Here is an 18,808-nt window from a genome sequence, read left to right as displayed (position 1 = left end):
TTTAACTTGTTTCTTTGTTGTATAGATTTTATGTAGTAATTATGTTAGTTAATGTAGGGCTTGGTAAGCATTTAGTGTTCCTAATAAGGATGCAGAAAAGTTAACTAAATTAAAATTAATATGAGTTGCAGAATGAATGGTGTTGACTTTTGTTTTTAGATTTGGATTGACTTTCACTTGTGTTTCTCATTTCAAGGACTTAGGTTATGGTTCAATTTATTTAGGAGTTAATATTTATTGCCACTACATAAAATTTTTGATTTGCATTTCTGCTAAGCTTTATTTTGATGTGCTTTGGTTTTGGTGATATACTGATAATACTATGTTTTTGCTTAATGGAAGGAGTACTTGTTATTCTAGTCCTTATTCGGTAATTAGTAGGAACTAGAAGTGATAGTAGTTATTTTCTTTATGGAATAATACATAAACATGCCTTTAACTTGGCTTCATTTTGCGTCTACACCCTCTAACTTTGGTTATGCACAAGCAGACACTTCAACTTATATAGAGCTGAACAAGTAAACACATGCGTCTTACTTGGCGTCCTACATAGCAATTTGCATCCTACACATCATCATAAATGGTGTCATATGTGTATTATATCACGCAAGACGCGTTTACAAGTTTATTCAACTTTATACAAGTTTAAGTGTTTACTTGTGCAGATAAAAAATTAAAGGGTGTAGATGCCACCTCAAGCTAAGTTAAAGGGCATATTATATATTGTGTCTTTCTTTAATATGTTTGAGAATATGCTATCTGATTAATTGTATACTTCTGTCCAAAATTAAAAGAAGTTTCTCTATATGATGGGGTATGGAATGGTGCTGACTTTTTATTCTGGAAAGTTGTTTAAAATGGAATGATTGGCCAATAACATTCCCAAGGTATACCCACGAATTGAAGTACATTCTTAAGATATCCATGTGAACCAAAAACATGGTTATTGTTTTTCTAAATAAACAATTTTCATCCTTTCATTAATCCAAAGTCAAAAAAGTTTTACAAAAACATAGAACTCGTGTGAGTTTACATGGTATGAAAGCCTCCCAAAATATCTTCTTTGTTCATACATTATAGCCTAAATGTTCAATAAAAATTTAGTAGTATACTCGTTGATGTCTTTAATCTTTTGGTGTTTGATTCCTTTTACTAATAATGTGTCATTCTTCTTCTGTTAAAACCTGTAAAATAATCTAATGTATACTTCATTAGACCAATTTGCTTAGTTCAAATTATTTATGTCTCTTTACTTGTTATTTGATTTATTTTATTATTCAAAATGACTAATTATCTTCTTTTTTTTAGTAACACATTTATAAAAAACTTATTAAGGAGAAGGTTGATGGGATTTCTACACCAAGGGATGAATTGGTATTGAAGTACTATAAGGAGACATTAAATTTGAAGAAACATGCCAACAAATGGAGCTGGAGACGCTAAGTTGGAGGACAATGCCAACAAGAAGCTTATGTTGATGTTTTTGAGCTTAAGTTGACATGGAGCTAATTTTTATGTTTTTAAAACTTCAGATATGTTCAATTTTATTTGTATACATGTTATTCATTTCTGAAGGACATACCATTTTGAAATGGTTGTGCAAATAATGCATAGTATAGTTAATGAATTAGTGTAATTTGAATGGATTCAATTTTTATTTCATGATATGTGAAATTTAAGTAATTTTGGTTGCTTCTAAAAGTAAGCTAGGGGTCATGAAAACATAACAAATCAAGCCAAGAAAAAGCTAGGATGTTTACATATTAGCTTAAAAAATGTCCAAGCAAAAGAGAGTTGTTTGCTATGAAGTTACCTAGGAATAATCCTAGCTATTATTTGCTTGGATATGTTTCCTAGAAAAATATTCTAGCTAAATTAGCTAGGCTAACAACGTTTTCCTAACAAAATTTTAGCTAAGAGCGTATTAGCTACAAAAGGTTGCTACGGTCATTTTCCTAGCAAAAACGATGTTAGCTAGGAATTTTGTAAGTTAGCTAGGGATTTAGTCTCTCGCTAATGACCTGTTCTCTTGTAGTGAAATACAATTTTGCAATACCAATCCAACAGTGTAATTCATTTTGTTTATTTCAAATTAATGACTTTTTTTTCTAACTTAATATTTAGTAATTGCATGCACATTGTATAAGACTTGCTGAAATTTTGAACAAATTACAAAATCATTTTAAAGTAATGAAAATATGAGATGAAAAAAAGTACCTAATTTTTATAATTTGTAGGGTCGGATTGTTATGTTGTCGGGTTGTGCTACTCCAATCTTTCAAGATTTTGATTTTTTAGTGTAGGGTTGCTTCAATTGTCGGATTGGGACCATCAACTATTAACTTCAAAGTGAAGTTTGGAAGCCATGAAAGTGAAAAGGTAAAGTAACTTTTATAAAGTGTAAGATTTTCTTCCACTTTATAAAGTGGAAGAAAAAGTTCCACTTTACAAAGTGTAAGAAAAACTTACACTTTATAAAGTGTAAGAAATAGTTTCATTTTATAAAGTGTAGGAAATAGTTCCGTTATATATTAAAATATACACGTTATGAGACTAACGAAAAACGTTTAGAATATCAAATAAAGTGGAATTTTTTCTTCCACTAAGCCTATTTTAGTTACTTACTAAAGTAGTGGCTTATTTTGGTCACTTTCATGTTTTTGTGGCTTATTTAGGTTCTGAACTCTATATTTAACTGATATGGTACAGACTGACTGGGCAAGGCTTTTATCCAATGACAATGCACTTTAGTGAAAACTAAGCCACCCAAGTGCAAGTTTCCTCAAGGTTTCTTTCATCCTAATGTCTATCCATCAGGAAAAGTACGTCTGCAGTCTATCCTTAATCAGGACCATGTAAGTTCTTGTCATTGTTGTTTTGTTACTTTGTTAGTTTTGTAAATTTGTATATCGGCTTCAAGATTACTCTTATGGTTATTGTGTTTTTATAACCTTGTTTAGGGGTGGAGTCCTGTCATTACAGTGAAACAAATTCTAATGGGTATTCATTATTTGCTTGATTGGCCGAGCCCTAATTATCTAGCACAAATAGAAGGTTATAATATATACATACAGGTAACTACTCAAGCTTGATGTGTACTTCATTGAGATTTTTTAAAAAAAAATCTTTAAGTTGCCATTTTGATTTTGTCTATTGGAACTACTCATAATAATAGCTTGTATATCTGAAATTCTATGATGATTCCTGTTGAGAAGTCGTTTACTTGGATGCTTAGATAAAAAAATAAAATTTACTATATATTAAATACATTAAATCTGTTTTAGAGATACTATTGGATTGTAGGAGGGATTCCAAATGTCAATAGATTACTTACAAATTTTGGTTAAATTGGTAATGAGAAAATTAAATTTTAGTTTCCATTCATAGAATATGGTGCATTTGAAATGTGATAATTGAGTAAATCATATTATTTCCTATTTTTTGGCTTTTCATTACAATATGTGACCTTGATTTTGCAGGATAATGTTGAGTATAAGAGACGAGTGAGACAGCAGGCTGAGCAGTATCCAACTCTTTTCTGACATTACTTTGTTATAAATTAAGAATAATCATGTGACATTTTTAGTCCTCATTGACATGGTGGTCGTGTGTCTAATTTGGTTCTAATCTTCTTTATAATTGAACAAATAATATAGTATGTGTGCAACATGCCTGCTATTCATATATGTTATTTTGACAATGTGGTTGGTTTGTTGTTTCTCTTTCTACTTCATCAAAGTCTTTGTTTTTCTATGCTAACAATCCGGTAGTTGCTAACTGTGTCAAACCAAAGAAGCAATCTTCTAGTCACTATTGGTTTATAGGTCCAATGGGCAAAAGCTGATAAACTTGTTTCTTGGGTAACTAAGTTTTCTTCATGGCTTATCACATACTTCGCCTTTCAAATATGCAACAAATAGCGATCTTCAAAGGTTGGAATGAACAACAACTATATATACCCTACTCAAAAGAAACTCACTTTTGTCAATATCTATATTCGAGACATTGGGAAGTATTGCTTAACACTCTAGATTTGTTATCTATAGTATTTTGCTTGAAACATAACATGTTATTTTGTTCTCTCTTTTATTTTGTCTTGTGGTTAATCATACAAGCAAGGTCAACATCCTTGATGCTTATTGTAGGAAATATTAGGAGAGCTTACTCTTCTAAGGTACGAAAACCATGGTAGTTGAGATCCTCTATTAATGTCATCAGATGATTATTAGAAAATCTTTCTTTCTCCACTTCCCTCATAATCATTGCTTCGACGTCTTTTGCTCTGCTTTTGATCATTTCACTTTCCGTTGAGGTGTTCATCAATATTTTCACACTCTCCTCCATCTTCCTCCTTCTTGATAATTGTATTTGTGATGTCAAAGTACTGTGATATACCTCTTCCCTAACCCCACATCAAATAACCTACCCCATCTTTTCATGGTAGGACTTTTCCACAAACAAGGGTTATGTTAGCATTGGCATTCGAGCCGTAAGAGATTCCAAGCTAGAGTTCTAACCACAATTGCTGGATTTTCCAAAATCTTCAGTTGCGGCACCTATCCTCTAACTAAGAAACCTTTGGTGTTTGTCAACATTTTTTCCTTGAAGCTAGTAAGCATCGAGCTTTCTCGCTCTTTTTCATGGGGTTTGTCACCCTTACTTACTACCCAAAGAATAATGAATTTGAGGTCTCAAAAACAAAGGTTATTACATAGAGCAGAGAATCAAAAACCACCCCATACATTAAGAACAAATGTACACGATCAAGTTTGGTTCTTGAGAATCAATCTAACTTAGATTGTTGTATCGCTCTAGTACTATAGTGTTTTCAAATTGCTCAATTCTTCTCTCTTTAAAAGTGAAACAAACAATGAATCAACCATGATTTTTCACCATTGGTTCCTTCTAAAGCTCCGTGTAAGTAGTATTCAGTTTATAGATAGTGTTAGTAATCATGGCATATACAACTCCAAGGTTCTAATTCTTTAATTCACTTCATCATCTCCGAGTATGGACCTTCAGAATTGATTTTAATATCATACGAAAATTGAGATCTTTTAATTTTAATCTGATAAGGTAAACTTAGAATCAATAAACTTTATGAATATACAAATTACTTTCTCATGAGGTGTATACACGTTCAAACAATGTCCAATATAGTGGAACATAAGATTATGTGGATAAAACGTAAGTCTAGGTATCTTCAGTTGCTCGACTTAGTCCATAGTCAAGGTAAGGCACACATCTGAAACTATGCAATAAGGACAAATCTCAACAATAAGATCTTCGATTGGTTTCTAAAGCAACAAAATTTCTATAAATACCATCACTACACCATAATAGGATTTTAGTGGCATGTATTTAGGTGCTATAAACTAATTGCCACTAATTTTTCTTCAAACTTCATATATTACCAGAAAATAAACTTTAACTGCAAATGATCAATTTTTAGTGGCAACTTAAATAAATGGCCATTAAAATCTCAAACTAATTATACTCACATTTTTTTATACTCTAAAAGTTAGTGAAATTATCCACACTTCATGTAACTATAAGAAAAATTAATTAATTTATTTACTTTTATTTTTCGAACATACTTATATATAAAATCTCACCCAAAGAATTGGGCATGAACCCAACCAAGTACTAAATACTTTTGAATCCAAAAACTACAATTATTTTTATTACCAAAATGTATGTATGAATGTCTCACTTTTCAAAATAACACTAGCAAAAAAATCATGCTTCTTCCCTTTGGGGAAACCAGTTAGTCTCTAAATTACTCAATTGTTTTTGCATCAATGGTGGCTTGTCTACTCTCACAACCTATCTTTTCTTGATCCATCTTCATTCAAAATAGTTGAAACAAATGCATCAGATGTTGTTTATGGTGGTAATTTGAAAAAAAAGAGATAAAGATTATATCAATGCATTTGCATCCAATCATTGGAATAAATTCCAACAAAGTTATCCTACTATAAAGAAGAAAATTTTGGCAATTGTTTTTGTGAAATTCAAAATTTCAACCAGATTTACAGAATTAAAAGTTTTTACAACGCATTGATTGTAAAGCTGCAAAATTTATTTTGAAAAAAGATGTACAAAATCTTTGAGGTATGGTATCTAGGTAACATATTTTTGTGTTTGCTCGTCTTTATGATGTTTGAACAATCAAGATCGAGTATATGTGAGTATCCATCCCTTCATAAATTTTTTGTGTATATACGGGAGTTTTTTTAGATGAAATTTATTGCAGCGCTAAGTATTTTATTAGCTACTTCCTGGGGGTTGGAATATCTGTCATCAAAGAAAATGGCTCAGTTTTACCCAAGACTAACTATAGTCTCTTCAAAATTAATATTCAATTTCTAGGACATAATATCCAACAAGGTACTATTACTCTATCCCTATACAAGGGATCGCCATAAAACAACTTTTATGATACCTTTTGGGCAGTATGAATGGAATGTTATCCCTTTGGACTAAAAATCACTCCCTCGAAATTTCAAAAAATAATGAATGATATTTTTAATCATTTTTCAAAATTTCTTATAATGTACATTGATGTTGTCCTAGTATTTTCTACTAGCATTGACCAACATTTCAAACATTTGAAAGTTTTCTCCAATGTCATCAAAGATAATGGCTTAGTTTTATCCAAGAATAAGTACAATCTCTTCCAAATATATATTCAGTTTCTTGGACATAATATCCAACAAGGTACTATTATCCCTATCCAACGATCCATTCAATTTGCTTATATATTTCCTAATAAAATTCTTGACAAATCTCAGCTCCAAAGATTCTTGGGATGTGTCAATCACATAGAATATTTTATTCCAGGACTTAGTAATTTACTAAAACCTCTTCATCATAGATTGAAGAAATCCCCTCCTCCATGGACCAACATCAACTCCAATGTCGTTAAAGAAATAAAGTTTAAAGCTAAAGACCTAACATGATTATCCCTTATTAATTCCTCTGCATTCAAAATAGTTAAAACAGATGCATAAGATATTGGTTATAGTGGTATTTTGAAACAAGGAAAAATTGACAACGAGCATATCATTGCATTGGCATCCAAAATTTGAATAAAACCCAACAAAATTATCCTACTATAAAGAAGGAAACTTTAGCAATTATTTGTGCATTTTATAATTTCAAGAAGATATACTAAATAAAAGCTTTTACTACGCATTGATTGTAAACCTGCAAAATCTATTTTGCAAAAAGTTGTACAAAACCTTGATTCTAAACATATATTTGCTAGATGGTAAGCTATTTTGTCTATTTTATTTTGATATTGAACATATCAAAGGGAGCTCAAACTCTATATCAGGTTATCTTACTCGAGAATTCTTGCAGAGTAGGTAATTATTGATAGAAAAAAAATTGGAACGAAGTACACAAAATGAGAATGAAACTATTGTTGGACATAAGCCAACCAAAAACCAAGTATAAGTTGTTTCCCAATCACAGACAATTTCAGATGCTACAAAGCAATCCTCAAAAGATGTTGTTGGATCAAGCCATCCCAGATACCAAAACTCAGCGGATTATGCCATGAATGGATCTTTAATTTAAACATGGTAAAACTTGAATCAACTTATACAAATTGGTAAGATCTATTTTTTAATAGAATGTTCTTAATGCGGATGATATTGTGATCTTTTCATATCTACTTTGTAAGTAGCATTCCTAAGCAACAGTAGTTGGTTTGTCAAAGAAGACTTGGCAGAGGTACAAATGATTATTAATAACATCTGGATCATCTAAGTAAACAACTTCTTGATGTAAAATAGCTATAGCCTTTACGTATAAAATTGATATCAAACCCCTGTAAACATAACTATCATATCTACCTTTTTTATATAATATTGAGTTAAGAACTTGAATGTTTTTTTATGGAACCCAAAGTTCTCTTGATCCAAGGACAGGGGACTTTAAAGTCATTATTGTTATTTATTGTTATTTACCTAACCATTTTTTCAGATCTCATAATGTCTTTCTTCACTCCCTTCTTCTCCTCCTCTAAAATTTCTTCTGGAACTACATCTTCTACTATTCCCCCCAATTGTAATCTTAAAGGAGAGACTAGCTTCACAAATTTGCAGCAATGAATTCACGATTGGAAAATTTCAAGACATCCCTAGTCTATCATCTATAAGTCTTCAAGACGGCCTTTAAAAGGTAACTATTTCACGATTCAAAAGTGGACGTAATGGAACTCGTATTGTCCCATCAAGACAAGTCAGTCAAAAACCCAAAAACACGAAAGAAAAGTGGAAATAAACTAACAATAACATAAGCACAAAAAACATAGTCATTCTCAACATAACCTCAAAACCAGGTTGTCATGTGTACAAGTCACTAATATAAAATACATAATTGAAAGATAAAATGCAAGTCCTAATGTCATTGTTTCTAAAATAGAACAATAAAATAAGTAAGGAACAAGAGGGCCAGTCGGGATGACAAGCAACTACCTCTCAATGTATCATCAGAAAGTCTCGGAGAAAGATGGAAGAAGAATGGTCACACAGATTCAGGCTCGAAACCTACACAAGTGTAGAAGCAAGAAGTGAGTACCAACCAACACGGTACTCAGCAAGTAACCTAATAAACGGAAGATAAAACTAGCCTAGAATACGAGTACTCCTTCCATCCCAATCAAACCACCACAACTACAACCTACACAAAAATCAGCTCATCCTAACCTTCATAATATATAGTTCACATTTCTTCATAATCACAGTCCAATAGTTACATTTCATCAAATAGGAAGAATAAAGTTGATCACTCACATGTATTAAGTTCAACAATCCCAAGTATCAAGTACATTAATCACAATTATCAAGTCGGGATCCATGGGGAACATCCAAGATCCATACACCCATGGGATGTAACCTTAGCCTCAATACCTCTTATTGGAATATACCTCGACATCAACATCGCATATCGGAATAGACCTCGGTGTCGCTAACACTTTCCAAAACAAAGCTCGACATCAATATGCCTACCATAATAAACCTCGGTATCAATATCACTCACCGGAGCTGACCTCGGCATAATCTCTACACATCTCATCATAGTGTTCCGCATTAATGCAAATAAGCATATTCACATAATAATGATGAGATGAAAATTCAGGAAATTTACATCCACAATCGTACTATCAAAGTATTTCATTAGTCACTGATTCAAATTCAACACTAAAGTCAATTCACAATATACAATACACTATTATCATCATGTTGCCTTTTTCATCAATCCCATTTCAATAATTAAGATTAATCAATAAGAGTAATCTAACCCATCACCTTGTTCCCATTACTCCCCAACACACACACAATGAAGAGACAACAAGATTCTACAAGTTTTAACAAGGTTCACTTGCCTTAAATCAATCAAAAGTCAAGCTAGGACTTGATCTTTTCCTTTCTGAATGATATCCAAAACAACACAATCTAGTCAAACAAGTATTCACGATGAGATTCTGGAACTAACAGCACCCATATCAAGTAATTTGAATAAATAGATCAAATCAACTCAAAAACTCGATTTCGAAAATAAGATTTGAATCTAATTTTTTTACATGAATATGTTATCCAAAATATTTGGAATTCATTGGTGAAAACCATTTTAAAAATAGAGTTGTATTCAACTCATAATCATCATTTTTCTTAAAAACCCAAGTTCTTGAAAAACCCAAAAGGTTTGAATTCAATTTAGAATTTAAATGATAAAATCTTGCCATAATCATGGAATAATCAAATTCATAACCCAATCAAAGTTTCTTCAAAATCAACTTTGAAATCTCCAATACCAAGCTTAAGAACTCAAAAATGGAGGAAATGGGGTTGAAACCTTGATTTTGGAAAACATCCTGCCCAAGGATCCTCCGCGAATGCGAACCCCTGCCCACGAATGTATGACCTAATGAACCATCCCTTTGAAAACATGGCAGGGCTCCCGTGAATACGAAGGTCAACATATTAACCTTCCATGAATGTGGTGGAGCCTCCACGAACATAAGGTCCCCATATTTTCCACTCTATGAACGCGACCACAAGCTCCACAAACATGGAGGGTTGGCACCAGAAACACAGTTAGAAAATTAACCAACATAAAATCCTTCGAATGGACGTCCCTCTGGATTCATTCAAACCCAATACACTCAAATTAAATATACTATCAGAATAAACTCGCCATTCCAAACTCAATAGAACCATCAAAATACGAATATGAGGTCTCATTGACCTTAATCCCGTGAAAGTCATAATAAAATAAACACAATGCCTGAAAAGGCAAAATCAATCTTAGGACCTCTGAAAATTAAACAAAGACCTCCTCTAGGCTTAAAATCATCCCCCAAATCTAATGGAACTGTTAAAAACTTGATCTGAGCATCTGAACCCTGAATGTTAACCAAAATCAACCCAAAGGCTAAAATTTCAATAATTTCTAACTTAGAACCTCAATTCCATGAAAAGAATCTGAATTTGAAACTGACAACTCTCTCAGACCAATTTCCACATTCCAAGTCTCGAAACTCCAAAGGACAACAAAATTCACTTTTTAACAACTTAAGTCTTTCAAACTCAAAAGTTTTCACTACACGTCACGTTTTACTCAATATTCAAAACTAATTTCACTAGCCAAATTAGAAATGACTCATGTCAATATTGAGAGGGGTAAAATAGTAATTCAATGAAATTTTCCAAAAATGACCAGCCAAGTCATTACATTATTCACTACTAAAAATAATGGTCATCCCTGAACATGAAGTAAAAGAAAGTACATGAAGCTTCGAAGAGCTGGGATATCTATCACACATGTTTGTCTCCATCTCCCAAGTCACCTCTCCAAATGAACGGTGCTTCCACTTCATCTTCACTGAACAAATCTTTGGTAAAAAACTTTTAGACCTTCCTATCCAGAATGGTTATAGGCTCCTCCTCATATGACAAATCTGGCCCCAATACTACTGAACCAAAAAAAGGCTCCAACACGTACTTTCAAAAAATGGAGCCATGAAACAACAGGTGCACATCTGAAAATTTAGGTGGCAAGGCCAACTTTATAACACCCCGAAGAAACTAGTAAGACCTAACAGAAGCTTGACGTAATCTAGTAGGTGAAACTAGAGCTTCACATGTGAGTTGAAGTTGTAAACTTGATTAAATAATGTAATATGGATTTTCAAGTTTAGTTTGAGGGGATTTGAGGTCAAACGTCAAGAAATGACAATAACGTCCGGAAACTAGTCATTTGAACTAGTGAGTTCTAAGGGTCTTGTCGTTGAAAGTTTGGAGTGTTGTATGAGGGTGAAAACTTGTAGAAGTGTCTCCCATACTTAGAATATCATTTTTAGGGGTAGAAAGTCCGGGTACGACTCCCCTAAGACCACTCGAGGGGTCCTTGAGGAGAACCCCAAAACAGTCCCCCAAGGCTACCTAGAAAGCTAGGTTTGGTCACTAAGTGGTGACCTACGGATGCCTTCCACTCCCCATAGCCCAGACCACGGTCCGTGGATGAGGAGCATAGGTCCATACTTAGTTTTTCTTGGAGCCTGCAACATTTAGATCCACAGTCCCAAACCACGGTAGCCAACCACATCCAGTAGATTGATCTACGGTCCGTGGAAGGCTAGCCGTAGGTTGGACTATTTTTGACAGCTTTTCGATTAATTTGAGGTTTAGTGTTTTAATTAGTTAATTAAGTGGGGATTCAGGGAGGTCGGTTAGGTGTTTAATTAATGAATTATATAAACATATAGGACCCTAAACTAATTCATTAATTCACCACAAGTCAAGACCCCAAATCAAAAAAACTCAAATCCCCTTTCCCTCCCAAAGTCTTCTCTCCAAGAACACCATTGAAAACCAATGAAGAAACCAACCTAGGGGCTTGAAGATGGAGGCTTTATCTTAGGATTTTCGTGGGTTTCTACACCTAAGGTATGATGGTTTTCATCCAAAGGTAGCTATCACCCATGGAACTCTCTCAAAAGCTTTTAATTCAATTCTAGAAATCTTCAAAAGCTAGGGTTTCAACTCAACCCCATGGATTCCTTTCTAAGTTGTTCTTAAAGATTAAACTATGTTTATTATTGGTAGTACTACTGATTTTAGATGGTTTTAACTTCAAATCTAAAGAATCCATGAGTTTCCCCCCAACCATAGCTATGGCTTTTCTCTACACAATGAATGTTGTTAGAAGTTGATTCAATTGATTGAAATAGAGTTGTTTATGATGTAATTACATGATCTAAGTATATTTTTACATGTATTCTTGATTACCTTATGAATCTAATATGAAATTGATTTGGTCTAGGGTAATTTCATGAAAGAGGCAAATTGAGGGGTTAGATGTGATCTTATAGGGTTGATGAATTTCTTGATGAATGACCTTAGTTTAGATCACCTAGACATAAATGGAATATGATAGAATCTTGTAGATATGAATTACCTTGAAAATGATCATATTGGTTATGTTGTTGGATTATGATGTTTTTCTATCTATTGTGCCAAATCTAAGATGTTAGACTTGATCTCGACTCTTGGCCTTGAAGGGAAATTCTATGAAGGTATGTTAGGTGAAGTTATTATATATGAATGGATTGATCCACTTATGGTGGGGGTGTTTACTTGTCAAGCATTCTAATAATTAATTGTTGATCCACTTATGGTGGAGGTGCTTACTTGTCATATGTATTGTTGTGTTGAGATAAGGTCCCTCTCCCCTACAACCCTATATATGACCAAGTATGATACGATATGAATACAAATGTTATGTTATGATCATGATGGTGTTGCTATGATGAATGTATCCATGTCTATTGTAATGAATATTAGATATGTTTATTTATATGGTCTAAGATCATAAATGCAATATATGTGAATCGTACATGAGTTGGGATATTATTTACATGTTGTGATCCCCTTGAGAAGGGAGGTGTCTATGATGATACTGTTGTTGTTGTTGTGCCGTTTTGAAGACAATCTCGCGCGCACACACACTCTATGCATAAACATGAATATGATGTATCAATGGTTTTAATTGAAAGTATAGTTCTCATATGCACCTTTACTCATTATTATGCATAAAATGTACATGACCAGGATGATCCTATTGTGTTGATTGAATGTCCATTCTCATGAGAACACATGATCTTAGTGTGAAAGTTATACTCACATACTAATGATGATTCTAAGGTTGAAAGTTAGTTCTCACCTTTAAATGAATCTATGAGCTATTTAGTGAGTTTTATTGAACGAAGGGTAAAGTATGTCGTCACACATGTAGATACAATTCCATACTAATTATGTATAATTGGGAAATAATGCTTAGAACCGAGTGGATATGGACAATGAGGAAAAGGCCCCTCCGCTAATGCAATAGGTTGGATCATCTATAGTAAACTCATGAGGTGAAAGCTCCTCCTCTAATGCAATAGGTTGGGTTTCTAATAGCAATCTCCCTATCCCATAACTATGTGCCAAACATAGGACTTATCTAGTGGATCCACTTAGAAGTTAAATATAATTAGTTCTACCTTCGGCAAGTAAGAACGCCTTCTTTCAGTGTGGGGTTATATGACATCGGATTCCATGTAGCTCACATGATCTATGTCGGTTATGGCAACTTTTCCCTATAATAATGAAGTTAATGAATGAGATATGAACTATACTATGACTTCTTGGTGAGTTTACTTAGTAGGAGTGGGGGTATGGGACTTCACTTCCACATTGCACAAGTAGACTTAGTAGGATGTCATGGGATGGTTCCTTTGCATTTTGATAAGATTCGAATGCATGTATGTATATTGAATGGATATTTGGTATGCATGACTTTCCTTGTATTCGAGTAATGTACATGACTATTTCCTTAATTTGTGAATATTGCATATAATGAAGTCTAAAGATGTAATGCATCACTAAGGTAGCTTCAAAGGAGTACTTAGTAGGGTTGGTATTATGGGGTGCTAACCCCACATTGCACAAGTGTTTCCTAGAAGTTACTAAGGTAATGGCTTTACCATGAAATGAGTATGAATGTGATATTGGATTTGTGTTGTACATTGTAAATACATTTTAGTTCCCATACATTGCACAAGTGTGTTTTAGAGGTTGCTTATGTGATGATTACTTCATGATGTGATGGTCTATGTATTTAACCATGTATCCTTGTATAATTGGAGGCTATGTATTGTGAAGATTGGGATGTGTATTATATTGATATTGGAAACTATGCTTGTTGTTATAATGATATTTCTGAGGTTATAATGAAATGTATGTGAGTTGCCTTATTGGTTGCATTCTCCAACTATTTCAAAGATGATGTTCAAAAATGGCATAAAGCATGATTTCAAATGAAATGTCCCTTTTCATGCATGTTTTAATGGTTTTGTGCATTGCTACCATACTTAGTACATTTTTGTGCTAACTCATATTTCTATGTTTTCTACAATGTAGGGTGTTGGTTCATGGAGATGGTAGTTTTGGTTCAAAGGTCTTGGACTAGGTGATCCTTCAAGCCAGTTCATGAGTCCTCAAGTTCGGGGACCAACATCTTACTTTGTAGATATCTTAGTAGTTTCTTTTATTAGTTTAATTTTAAAACTATGTAAGGGTTGTATCCCTATATGTCCAAGTATTCGATTGTATCGATGGCCAATGGGACAATGGTTAGACTCCTTTCTATTTTGAAAAAAAATGACTTCGTTTGTTGAAGAAAATTTTTTAATTTCCGCATTATTTCTTATGACATTTTGTCTATGATTATGCTAAGGGCTTGTATGGAACCTCTTCGGGGTCAACTATGCTATGTTATGTCTAGGGGGTAACCCCGGGTCATGACAAACTTGGTATCAGAGCAGAAGGTTTTGGGATAATTTAGGTTCACGTCTCATAGGCCACATCGAGTAGAGTCTTATTCATAAGTGCGAAGCGCGCCAAACTTATGAGTGAGAGGCTATAAGATGCTTAAGATTCCACTTCTTCATTACTCTTAACTTGTGCCATAGAGCCTAATTTTATAAGATATCTCTCTTATCCCTTAGCCGGTGGTTCTCAAGATTTGACTACTTAAGAGGGTGAATGCTTCTATGATTGAGGGAGAAAAGGATTAGCGGTGATGGCAATTATGGCAATATGACTTGGTAAGACTTGATGGTGAATATGGATGGAGTCCTAGGGTATAGAGGGAATTGCCTTATGGATTTAGGTGATGTTGATAGAAAGTCATGATGAGCTTTGTAGTATGTTGAAAGATGTGGGGAACGATGTGCTTAGATAACAAGGTCGTTGAGTATCCTTTATGTTCATGAGCTAGGTTTGCTTGAAATCTCCCCTTATGAGATGTAGTGAGTTGAGAAACTTAGACCCGGTGAAGTAGACTCATATAAGACCTTGAATGATATCCTAGTAAGGGCCTTAGAAAGGGATGCTACTAGGGTTCACTTAGAAGACTCTTTGGATGAAGGTACCAGTATGTTGGTAATTTCATGTGAGTATAAGTGCTATGTTGTCATCCGGTATTACCTTATCTTGTATGATGCCTTATGAGGCTATGAGGTTTAATGTTCCCCGGGTGAGTTGATAGAACCTTTTTCGCTTTTTACCCTAGTTAATGATTTAAGTTAGAAAAGGGTTTATGGAAGATTTCCCTTTTACCTTCTTCCCTAGGGTTACCTTTGTTAAGATGGTGGGACTTGACATGTTAAGTTCAGATGTGACCCTTAGTATGGATTGGTTGCATGCATGGTATGTCTTTATTGATGATAGGATCTGGATGGTTAGGTCCCAATTTCCTTGTGAACCTAGTATTAGGATGAAAGATTTTGAATCCAAAACCCCTTTTCTAGAGTGGGTGCCGGTAGTGAATGAGTTTCTGGAAGTTTTTTCCTGATAATTTGTCGGTATTCCTCCCAAGAGAGAGAAATATACTTTTAGTTGGTATGGACCTTAGTCCGGATATACAACTTTTTCTTCCACTCTTCCTTAAAGAATATCTCCAAAGGAGTCAAGGAATGGAAAGAGCAACTAAGGTGAGTTGCTAAACCATGAAGTATCTCTTTAAGGGGTGCCCCAATATTTGTGGTTAGAAAGAATATGGGTCTCTTGAAATTGTGCATTAGTTATCACCTATTGATTAAGATGGAAAATAAGTACAAATGTCTCCTTTTTGGATTTGGTACTTGTTGTGTCATGTGAGGATGGTATTGCTAGTTGTTGGAGACCATAGACCTTTGCAAAGATGGCAAATGTGAGCTTGGTCTTTTCTTTGGTTTTGCTTGAAAGGAGTATTACTTGAGGATTCTAGTAAGGGCTTTCCTCCTAAGGAGGGGATGGTGTTTTTAGAAAGCATGACTTGTTGAAATCCCGATATCCTCATCTCTTTCTTCCATTCCTATTCTAGCTTGAGACCAAGAGTTCCTAGATGGGCTTATGTTATGTTTTAGGAGTCATGTGTGACTTATATATTTTCATGATTTCCTTATGATAAGTATGTTCTTGAGAGTTCATGTTTTATGATAAAATGAGTTTTCTTGTCTTATGTTCCTCATGTATATGTGGATTTAAAGTGAATAGCATATATACTTCATGAGGTGTATGGTTGAAATTGCCTAAAAGTGCTTTTAAGAAGAAATTGCATAGTTGGCTTAAGTTGTTATGATAAGCATGATTTGAGTTGGAGAATGAAATTTCCTCCAATGAAATGAAATATGTTGAGGTAAAGTGGTTCCTCTTGAATCTATGTGTTTTGGGAGTTATGTGCATTGTATACGTTTTTTGCATGATTCTCCTTATGCTGTGCATGTCTTGTGAGAACGCATGCTTTAGAGTAAGTGAGTCTTCATGACTTATATGTTCCTCATGTTGAATTGCATTGTATATGATGAGTTCATATTTTGACTTCATGAGGTAGTTAATGAACATGCTTATGTTGGACCTTGATGGAATGACATGTTTAACTTGTCTTATGTTGGAGAAGGTAGTTCCTCCTATGTTTGTATGATCTCATGGGTTTTGAGCATGTTCTAATAAGGAGTTGAGAAATTTCTCCTTGAGTGATTGTCATTTAAAGGTGGAAACTTGCATATGAGCTCTATGATAGTATGTTGAGCATGTTATGACTAGGAGAAGGTAGTTCCTCCTTGAACATAACTAAATATGATAATATCATGCATATGGTTTGATAGATGTAATTTCTATTTCCTTAGATTGCATTGACCATGTTGTTGGATATGAAGTTTTCCTCCTTTTGTATGATGCTCATTATTAATGGTGTATATTTGGGTTGTGCTCCATTTTGATGTTACTTGCTTGTTGGGCTGCTAGTTTTGAGTCTTTGATTCCATAAGATGATTTAAGTGTCATTCGGGGACGAATGTTCCCAAGGAGGGGGATAATATAACACCCCAAAGAAACTAGTAAGACCTAATGGAAGCTTGACGTAGTCTAGTAGGTGAAACTAGAGCCTCACATGTGAGTTGAAGTTGTAAACTTGATTAAATAATGTAATATGGCTTTTCGAGTTTAGTTTGAGGAGATTTGAGGTCAAACGTCAAGAAACGACAATAATGTCCGGAAACTAGTCATTTGAACTATGAGTTCTAAGGGTCTTGTTGTTGAAGTTTGGAGTCTTGTATGAAGGTGAAAACTTGTAGAAGTGACTCCCATACTTAGAACATCATTTTCAGGGGTTAAAAGTCCGAGTACAACTCCCCTAAGACCACTCGAGGGGTCCTTGAGGAGGACCCCAAAACAGTCCCCCAAGGCTGCCTAGAAAGCTAGGTTTGGTCACTAAGTGGTGACCTACAGATGCCTTCCACTCCACGTAGCCCAGACCACGGTCCGTGTATGAGGGACATAGGTCCATACTTCGTTTTTCTTTGAGCCTGCAACATTTAGTCCACAATCCCAAACCACGGAAGCCAACCACGCCCAGCAGACTGATCTACGGTCCGTGGAAGGCTAGCCGTAGGCTGGACTGTTTTTGACAGCTTTTCAGTTAATTTGAGGTTTAGTGTTTTAATTAGTTAATTAAGTGAGGGTTAAGGGAGGTCGGTTAGGTGTTTAATTAATGACTTATATAAACATATAGGACCCTAAATTAATTCATTAATTCACCACAAGTCAAGACCCCAAATCAAAAAAACTCAAATCCCCTTTCCCTCCCAAAGTCTTCTCTCCAAGAACACCATTGAAGACCAATGAAGAAACCAACCTAGGGGCTTGAAGATGGAGGCTTTATCTTAGGATTTTCGTGGGTTTCTACACCTAAGGTATGTTGGTTTTCATCCATGGGTAGCTATCACCCATGGAGCCCTCTCAAAATCATTTTAATTCAATTCTAGAAATCTTCAAAAGATGGGGTTTCAACTCAATTCCATGGATTACTTTCTAAGTTGTTCTTAAAGATTGAAATATGTTTATTATTGGTAATACTACTGATTTTAGATGGTTTTAACTTCAAATCTAAAGAATCCATGAGTTTTCCCCCAACCCTAGCTATGGCTTTTCTCTACACAATGAATGTTATTAGAAGTTGATTCAATTGATTGAAATAGAGTTGTTTATGATGTAATTACATGATCCAAGTATAGTTTTACATGTATTCTTGATTACCTTTTGAATCTAAGATGAAATTGACTTGTTATAGGGTTATATCATGAATGAGGCAAATTGAGGGGTTAGATGTGATCTTCTAGGGTTGATGAATTTCTTAATGAATGGCCTTAGTTTAGATCACCTAGACATGAATGGAATATGATAGAATCTTGTAGATATGAATTACCTTG

At 34.3% G+C, this 18,808-nt stretch overlaps 1 long non-coding RNA gene across 1 annotated transcript; it reads left to right on the top strand.

The window, feature by feature from the left end:
• The first annotated feature begins 2,713 nt into the window (after nt 1–2,713).
• Nucleotides 2,714–3,715, top strand: LOC107060410 (uncharacterized). The gene is made up of 3 exons (XR_001473342.1): nt 2,714–2,855; nt 2,961–3,074; nt 3,480–3,715. It is a non-coding gene; the product is annotated as an uncharacterized lncRNA (long non-coding RNA).
• Nucleotides 3,716–18,808: the final 15,093 nt, after the last annotated feature.

Source organism: Solanum tuberosum, unplaced genomic scaffold, assembly GCF_000226075.1.
Source record: "Solanum tuberosum cultivar DM 1-3 516 R44 unplaced genomic scaffold, SolTub_3.0 scf00079, whole genome shotgun sequence".
NCBI lineage: Eukaryota > Viridiplantae > Streptophyta > Magnoliopsida > Solanales > Solanaceae > Solanum > Solanum tuberosum.
Note: the sequence above shows the minus strand (reverse complement) of the source record. Positions and strands in the feature narration are given on the sequence as shown.